The sequence below is a fragment of the Aptenodytes patagonicus genome, chromosome 5 (assembly GCF_965638725.1).
Source record: "Aptenodytes patagonicus chromosome 5, bAptPat1.pri.cur, whole genome shotgun sequence".
NCBI lineage: Eukaryota > Metazoa > Chordata > Aves > Sphenisciformes > Spheniscidae > Aptenodytes > Aptenodytes patagonicus.
In genome coordinates, this window is record NC_134953.1 from 7,991,978 (window position 1) to 8,001,651 (window position 9,674).

Here is a 9,674-nt window from a genome sequence, read left to right on the forward strand (position 1 = left end):
AAAAAAATAAGCTTGCTTTAGTCTGAAGGGAATAAAATTGAAGCCTTTTAACCTTGCACATAAGTTCCACACCATTGCTTTTTAAAATCAGTTGAAAATCATTTAAAATCAAATTGATTTTGGCTTTTACATTCAGATGTACTTCAGCTTTTCACTTACTCGCCTATACAAGTAATGTCTTCAGCCAACCTGTGTTTAAAATGGGTTGAAAATCAGTTTGTATGTTCACATGCTTATTGGAATTTTCTCATTTCCATTTCACTCAGAGCCAATCACGATCAGATTAACTTGCTGGGGAATATGTCAAGAGGCTGATTTCATGGGTGTTTTAGCAAAGAAATGGTTCCTAATGTAGTGAAACATTTTTTGCTTATAACACGTTGTCTATTGCCCATTTTGTGTCAATAAATGGGAAGACGGATAATCAGAACTGTTCATATTTATTCTGAAAAGCTCTCTTCTCCATCACGTGTAGACCCATAATCAATCATGAAAGAACTGTAAAATCACAGGAAAATATTTCCTCGTTTACATCTGCTTCTTTCCACTAACAAAATCTGGAATATCTGCAGCCTTCCATGTATGGAGCGGTAGGGTAGGCTCCTGAACTGGACATTCCTCTGTTCACCTGCTGCCATCCAACTGTGGTTCATTTGGATTGGATAACTGCTATCTGAACTGACATTTAGCCATCCAGTCTGAAAGCAAGTATGCTGAAATGATGCAACACAACACGCTATCAAGGCTGTAATAGGACATAGAACACCTGCCATTGACTTGGATAGAAAGGATAAAACGCTCTGAATTGCTTTGTTTTCAACATTCTTTCCCCCATACTCCTCACATGTCCACTTTTACTTAATTTGTCACTGATGCTTTAAGGAGAGAGGAATGGCATAGCGGGAGAACAAGAAAATGTAGAGCAGATGCCCAAGTTCTATTACTGACTCTGTTGGTGACTGGGTAAGCTGTTTATAGCATTGTATCAAGTTCATCGATTTAGATGGCTCGGTTTTAGGTTTCCAAACTGAGAAGATGTACACGGTCTGCTTTCCACTGTGAGTCAGTGCTTCAACACTCATCATCTTCAAAAAAGAGTTAGAACGAGTCTGCAAGTAAGGTGGTAAATGTCTCAAGCTGTACATCTAAAACCTGAACGCTTGCAATTAAATGGTATCAGGAAAATATTGACTGTAAGCTCGCAGTAAGTCAATTTACTTGCCTGTAAATGAGAAATTAAAAATGTATCACGAGGAGAGATGTTGTGGGTTCAAACAATGCTTTAAAGGCCTCTGCAAATCTCAAATGAGAAGTCAAAAATCCACGTGCAGATATTACATTTCAGAGATGATGAGTGGGAATGGAGTAGGAGGTTATATAACCTGATAATATCAAGGATCTGAAAGAGATTAAACTATTTAACTATTCAGCAGTGAAAAGAAGTCAAGAAGGATCACTGCTGACAAGGAATGGAAAGACAATATAGAAACTGACTTGTGCAGGCTGACATTCCGCTTCAAAGAGTATTAGCACTAGAGAGCGGTTACAAAACTATAAGTCCTTAAAAACAAGTCTGATTTAATAAATATTTACAAATTGTATAAGAATTGCCTGGCATCAAGCTATAAATATTAAATTGCAATGTAAATATTAAAAGAATGATGGTTTTTCAAATAATCAATTTAAGATTATACGAATTTTTAGATTAAACATAAAAAATAGTAAAAAAAAAAAAAAAATCCGAGAGTCAAACAAAAACCCTGACAGTTAGATTCCAAAAGAACAATCCACTCAGAGTTCCTTTCGTGTGCCAACAACTATTATTTATATTGTTTATGCACTTTCATCATGACAGCCCTAACATTGAGCAGAGCAGATAGAGTCTAACAGTTACCACATTAGAAAAAAAAAGCTCTCAGAAGGTAAATAAAGTGAAGTGAGTCCATATTTTTGGATCTTGGGAGATGTAAGGCCATTCTGATATTCTGTTTATATTGATTATTTTATATTGTTTAATGAATTTCTGTACTCTCTCTACAAAATAAATGTTGGTTCAATGAAGAGAGCCTGCATTTAAAGGAACCACCCTATTAAAATTGGTTTTGTTTGTGCGTGGAGAATCAGAACTGTTCCAGGCAGTTTGTTTCAGATTTTACTTGAAAGCTCCCATTCCATTAGTATGACATTGTTTCTGAGACAAAGCTTAACCATAGTGTCTTTCCCCTTTAAAAGGTAATGACACCATCTAAGCAAAAATAACAGTGGGGGGAAAAAAAAAAAGACCCCCATTATAGCAAACTGTGGTATTAATGAAATTCTGTTTGTATTAAAATTTTCTTTCAACCCCAGTCTTCCTGTTCAGGGGGATAGTGTCAACCTGTCAAACTTTTAATCAAGAGCAGTTCATTGATGCTTCCATTATGTCAAAAAGCCTCATCTAGGTGACTTCAAGGGGAGACAGCAGGTCTGACTTTCTCAACATCCAAGGCTATGAATTTTTCATTTCTCACACCCAACTTTTAATTTGTAGTGTATGTATATGAATAGACACAATGTCTTTTTTTACTGCAGCAAATCTATAATCAGTGTAGATTTTCAATCAAGTTGTAAACCCAAGAGAATAAAAAAGAAGTAAATACATGAAAGACTACTTAATTTTTAGGTTGGTAAAAAGGGGCTAGTTAGAGGGCTGAAATCTATGTGTTCAGAGCCTTTTACACGACAGCTACTTCAGCCAAAATTTCACAATACAGCATCATGATTCACAATCTAGAGTCTCCCTAGAAATTGTTTCACTGAGGTGTTGCATTTGCAGACATGCTGATATTAATGACATAGTTGAGCCTACTAAAACTAAAGAATCCTCACTCTATTGCATAGAACTCAAATTTGGGGCCAGATGCTGACCTCCTGCGGCAGCTGCTTTCCAGCAATCGGCAAGAATGAAATGGACAAAAAGTCAGTTTAACCAAGCACCTGTACCTTCATGCTCTGTTGGGAGAATGCCGGATTTGGAAAATAAAAATTAAAAAAACCCCACGTGGCAGCTTTACGATGCCTTCTTCTACAGCATATCACTTACTAATCTGCTACATGTGAAGTTATAAGGGAACTGTGACTAGGAACATCGCTCCCTGATCCCAGGGAACTGAAATGATTTCTTGAGGGTGTTAAGAAGGTGATGGTAACTGAGAGCAGCCTTAAGACAGTTCTGATCTCCATCTCAATATTGGCATGGTATACGGTTGACCCAGTGTTAAAGTCAGAAGGATTTTCATACCCTATGCTGCAGACAGAAGACAAGTCCCAAGGAAAAGTCCAGTCCTCCTAGCTTCTCAATTTAGTCCTGCAAGAGTTTGACTGAATTTCTATAATAGAGTTTCCGCTTCTACAGTTTCTACCATAACCGGGAACAAAGCCGCCTTTTTGCATTCACAGTAATATCCATTATTTATCAGTTAGATGTATGGCGAGATGAGTTTTGACTGAAAATACCGTGTTGTTTCATGTTCAGGAAGTGAAGCCAGGGAGAATTATAATATCCTGAAGGTATGGTTAAAGGAGCCTCCAGACCTTGGGTTTTTAAATAAGTTTGCAAAGGCACATTAATGGGGAGTGTACCACATAATCCATCTAAATAATTTACTCTTCACTATTCTGCCAAAGGAAAGATTCTCATCCAGTTTGGTGGGTTTTGTCGGGTTTTTTTTAAACATATCATGTATAATTAGAAGACGACTATATGGGTCATTTATAAAGCCAAACAACAAGACCAGAACTCTAGTAATGTGAAATGACCAGCTAATTACAACACCGGTTTAAATTATGTTCTTAGGTATTACTTGTTCTTTCCAAAATGGGCTGGATATCTGTACTATTTATTCAGCCCCAAAGACCAATTCATTCTTGCAAACATATTGCACGTTTAAAATGTAGCAAGGTTTAAATCATCCAAGCTTATTGTTTTAACTTCCAGCATTTCATTATTCTACTTAATGGTTTGCACATTGTTTTACACAAGTACAATATCATTTTATTGTATGATGTAAAAAAAAAAAAATAATCCGTGTCCCATTTGCTTCCAAAAGAGATGAGAAGCGATGGGATAGGAGACCTAAACTACAGGGATGTTTTTCCTATAGACAGGAAAAGCTCACGGTTGTTCAACGTATGCTTAATTGGGAAGATACACGCTCAGAGTATTAGCAACGTCTACACATCTGAATTAGTCTGCCCCTCAAGATCGGATTGGCAGAAATATGAAGAAACTGGGCCAGCTCAATCTTTCTCCCACTGTAGTCAACCGGAATGTTAACAGCTTTAACTGGGCCAAGAGAAGGCCCTAATTTAGGCTCTGTGGTTTCCGCACTGGAACAGGTTTTCTGGCTGGGGATCATGGCTTTGAGACACCCATCTGGGGGCTAAAGTACTAAATGTGCCAGGTGGTCCCTCAAGACATAGAGGAACTGAAGGTAGAGCCTGCAGCCTCTGACACAGCTTCCTTTTCCCCCTGGGGAACCTCAACTGGCAGCACCTGCAGGTCAAGGACCACGCAGGAGTGGTTTATTTCATGATCTCTAGGACTGCAGGTGCCACTGGCTAGAGAGATGGAAACAACAGGTCCCACAATGAGAGGAAAGCATTCTGATGGATTGCCCCCACAAAGTGAAGATATTTGCCTTTAGCATTAGGAGCTCTAATAGGAATTAAAAAAATATATTTCAAATTGTTCTTTTGGGTGCAATACAAAAATTGCTTTTTCACAAAAATATTTTTACCAAGTATTTCCACAAAGCATATCCAGTGTAACAGAAGCACTGTATCCGCAAAGCTCTTTAAGGATGGGTTCTTCCCAAGTGCCCTCAATTGCTCCTGTTCTACTTGCCTTGACCTGTTGCGTCATGTTACGTGATATCAAACTGCCATCATGTTCCATTTCAGAAGTGATTACACTTCATTGGTGGGCAAAGTTGCTGCTTGCTGAGCGTTTGTGAGGTTTGATTAATTAGTGCTTATGAAGTGCTTTGAAATTCTTGCATGAATAATGTTACAGAAACACTGAATATTGCTGCTGCTATACAGGCAGGTACATGATTAAAGATTTGATGTTGCAAGGTGTGGCTGGGCCTTACCTTCTCTTTGGGAAAATGCTCTGGTTTCCTCTGAATTCCCTCTGGCAAGCTAGTTCAGTCTTCCAACCAAACCAAAACACTTCAATCTTTCTAGGGTAGGGAAAAATAATAAAAAAAAGATTAGATGAAGGGTATTTCTGAGAACTCATTGCCTGTCTAGGATATTGCACCTCTAGGTGGTCTGATAAACTTCAAGGGCACCTTGGTGATTAAGTTCATTCTCAGACTAATTCCATTTTCTTCAACTTTTTTTTTTTTTAATCAACTAGAGCTCTTTTAATTGTTTTCTCCTCTGGGTATTTTACATAGACACCTGACTGCCTGTTAAAGCATCTTCATAAAGCATCTTTATCTGCGATAGCCTCTCTTTGGCTGGAAAGACCCACCTGTCCGCACCGATCTCTCCTGCCCAAATGGAGCTGTTACACGTTGTATTCCTTTCCATCATTTCTGACTGTGAACCCGACAGCTCCCATCTGCTCTGGGAATTACAACTCCCCACGGGTGATTCATTCTTGGCCAAGGCAGGAAGCTACAGGGCTAAGCCCACAGCCAGCCTTAAAAGGCCCAAGCTGAAGATAAATATTGCACAGACTTACCCGTTTAAAGATTTCTCCAACTTGCTCATTGCTGCAGCTATTACCACACTGCTGTGGCCCTTCAAGAGCATGCTGCTTCGTAAAGCGAAGGCCAGGATTCCTCTGTCCAATGCACAGGTGCCCGGTGCCATTTGAGAGGCCCTAAGGCATCCAGGACATCTGCACGGGAACAGCAGATATGACGCAGGACCTAAAGCAGACTGACACTCCACCAGGGTAGCAAATGGATGCCAGGCAGGCTACTCTAACAGCTAAAACAACGCCGGATGCCAATGATGAAACTACCAAGTTCTCTCCATACTGTTCAACTTCCCTGCTTTCTGTTATTATTGAGGGCGCTCGAAAGGATCAGTCATATTGATCCTCTGTGTTGATCACACACTTCACGTCCTGTTTGTCTTGCTTACATTTGCCTAACAGACTATGATCCCCTGGTGCTACCTTTGATTCCAGTCACAGCATTGGTGTCTTGAGTTTCGTTTTTCCTGCTGCTTGTACTCATTTCACATCCTGCACCCAAAAACAACTTTTTTGCTGTTACTTTTTGTAATAACTTCATGACTAATTTCATACATACCTTCCTGCATATCGTAACCTCTGGGTTTTAGGTCCTTTGCACTTGCTCACTTTCCTAAGAACTGTAAAGAAAACAATATCAATTGGTTTTGCCCCAGGCTTTAGTAGACATGCTTACCAAGACTGCAAGGCCAGTGTCTGAGTACATGTCTCTCTTTAAACCATGGGAGCATTTAGCATTTATGAGGTTCAAAATACCCAGGCCAAACACCCTTATTACCTGTCTAACACTGCCATCAGTTTCTTGGCCGCTGTCAAGGCTGATGCCATCTTCCATTCTGTTGTGTATTTTCAGGGACATAAATCTTACGCAGAAGCTTTTAAAGGCACCAAAATGTTCAAATGCCTAAATGAAGGGTATCAGGAGCCTCTCACTTGGTCCCAGCGAGTGAGGTATAGCACATCTCAAAATCTGTGCCTTCAGTTTTCTGAATATTGTTGTTGCCTGTGTACCTTCCAAACCCCGGGTTAGTAATCCACTGCGTCCATAAAGTTTCTTTCATTACAAATTAACAAGCCTGTTCTGACCCTTTCCCAGGGCTGGGCTGGGATTTCATGAAGCGTTTCTTGTCAATCACTATATTCTTTGCACAGCTTGCGCTGTTCCATGTATGCTTTCAACTGGGTATTCATGCCTGGCCTGTAGATACATTTCCTGGCTCATCTCAGGCATGTCTCTATCCCCAGGTGTGAAATACGTATCCACTGCATGATCTCAGCTCTTAAATCTCCTGGGATTACTGTTCGGTTCCATTTCAAACAAAATCCATGCAGTTCTTCATTCACTTCCTAGTGTGGCTGGGGGTGGGCACAACCTCCTGTGGCACTTACTCCTTTCTCTCTGGCTGACCATGGATTGCAAATTGGTTTACTGCCTGTCACACACCATGCTGTTCTGTTGGACTGCCTTGAACGTCTCCATTTGAAGGAGCAGAGTCAGTAGAAACTTTTCACCTCATTGTTTTCCCTTTCTGCGTAGACCAGGACTCCATCAGTAAATGCTGCAGTCTGCATCTTTACACCAGAGCTGTTTCTACTCCCCTTTCTCAGGCACCCCCCACATCGGTGCTTTAGGTGCTCTGCAAGTGTGTAATGCTTTAGGGACTTCTGTTCCCCTTTCAATTTTCTTCTCTAAATGCCTGGTTTTTCTAATCTTTGAGTATCCTCACAAGCTTCCACATCGTTTTCAGTGGTCAAGAAAAGTCCAATGTGATAGATCCATAGTTGGGCTCACTTTCAGTTTGCCTTCATTCAGCCCAATGTTTTGTCTCCAGCACCCATCTAGAAAAGCTACCACAGGTAAGTATCATGATCTTCATTGCCTATTATTTGACATCTCTTTCCTGCAATAAAGATGTCCTCAGTTACAACGTTGGTGGCTAGAGGCACGGTCCTCAGTTAATATCAAATATCTTGGATTTGGAGCTGACACTGATAAGCATTTGTGCTCATCAATACCTGCTAGAAGGCGTGGCAAAGGTGGTCAGGCAGCTGAATAGCTCTTCCTCTTCAGCATGCCACAGTAATTGATTCCCTGATTTCCTCCTTAAGTCTTTAACCACCTACTCCATCATGACAGGATACATCCACACAGAAAATAATCCATGTAAAAAGGACACAGATAGGAGTGGACAGAATGAAGGTGTTCACCTGGCCCAAGCCAGGTGATTACTCCTACTTTGCCAATTAAAATCACATTGCTATTTTTGCTAGTTTAACAATATGCATCTATTTTATATTCAGCTCTTTGTTTCAGAGCAGATGTGTTCATTCTTACATTTTAAACTATGTCACCTTTCCTTCAACGTGGGCTTAGGTTAATAAACTGTACATCAAGCACTGCTTAAAAGCTGGCTTCTCGGGATGATAACTGATGAGGGAATTGCTTTTAATTACTGTACAAGTGAGTAGATAAAAATCGCAGCCCTAATAATCAGCTCCAGAAACTGACAGCAGCAAAGTCTCACATTTCAAATGTGGATTATTTTTTCTTTCAGCATTCGGCTACAGAAGGCAAATGTTAGTGGTTGGATCATCTTCTGTAAGCAAGCCAAAGTTATGTGTAACATTTTTGGATGCTAATAGGACATAGTTCTGGCAGAACAGAAATAAGGGTAACGTTAAAGATTAGAGCAAGCTTGGAAAGGAAGAAAAGTGCTTTTCTCAATCCAGCCTTTCAAAAGAACGATCATCTCACCTACATCTGCTGCTAGAACTTTGAAAGTCCAAGGACAGCAAAAGCAAACAACTTACTTGCACAGCTATCAAGAGTCAGAGAGAGCATGAGGCTTCCCAGATTGCCTTCAAAACCAGCAGCATTTGGCCCATTACCATCCACACCAGGCTAATGTATTTTTAATAGTTCACCTCCTAAAGAGATACTGCAGGCCATGAGACACAAATTAGCCAGCCAGAATTGAGCGAGTTTGTGCTATGAGAAATTTCAGGGGAGGATGAAATAAATGAAAGTAGGATTACAAACTGGGTTCGGTGCTGTGGTGAGAGGAGAAAAATGTGCTCACGAAGCCCAGTAAAACTTTCTTTTTCTGGTTTATTAGGTGTTTGCAAAAGAGTCTCAGTTGCAAAGTACGACATGTTCTTTTTCTGAAGACTCATCTACAGCACAGAGACTCTGATAAATCAGCTGCTTTCTTTTTTAGCCAACTATGCAGCGTATGGGAAGCTGAGGCTTGTATTATGGCTTTGTTAAAACATTAGATGTTGCCTGAAAGCTGCCATGTGAACTCCATTTTGAATGTATTTCAATGCAGGTTTTTACAATAGGAAAAATAAACACTTAGCAGCTCAGGAAACCAGAATCTAAAATACTGTAGACATGGATTTGTTTATTTGTTGCTTTCCTGCTATAGATCAGCCTGTCAGGATACCTCCTTCATGTAAATATTTAAGATCTACAACAAAACAATTCTGATAGAAAAAAATTAAACTCTGAAAAGGAGAGAGGAAAAGGAGGATGCAGAGTTTTGTTTATTTAAAAAAAAACACGGATGCGGCTCTCTTTGGATCTATCAAGTGTATTCTTTGATGAAAAGGAGAAATACTCTGATTGTAAAGGTGTTACGTGTAGTGAACGGCACTTAGCTCCTTGAAACCACATGTTCTATAGATTCAAAGTTACCATATTCCTTTTTGGTTTTTTTTATGGGGCCGTAATTTTAGCTCTCAAAAGTCCACATGAAAAACTGAAAATCCACGATTTGAGAACTAGAGAAGTTCAGAATAGTAGTCATCTGGAAGTCTCCTCTTTTCATGTCGGTAAAGTATAATGTTACTTCACGCCATTTGGCTGCAAATGTAAATTACACCTTTTTTCAGTTGTTAGGACAGGATAGAAAACCACATAATT

At 39.8% G+C, this 9,674-nt stretch overlaps 1 long non-coding RNA gene across 2 annotated transcripts in view; it reads right to left on the bottom strand.

Moving 5' to 3' along the window:
* The window catches only part of LOC143160599 (uncharacterized), a 28,081-nt gene extending 21,502 nt beyond the window's left edge, over positions 1 to 6,579 (bottom strand). For both annotated transcript variants that reach the window (XR_012995410.1, XR_012995411.1), the window contains exons 1-4: positions 6,528 to 6,579; positions 6,309 to 6,369; positions 5,732 to 5,890; positions 5,133 to 5,222 (exon numbers count right to left, since the gene is read on the bottom strand). This is a non-coding gene — a long non-coding RNA (uncharacterized LOC143160599). The remainder of the gene's footprint in view (positions 1 to 5,132; positions 5,223 to 5,731; positions 5,891 to 6,308; positions 6,370 to 6,527) is intronic.
* Between the last annotated feature and the right edge of the window lie 3,095 nt (positions 6,580 to 9,674).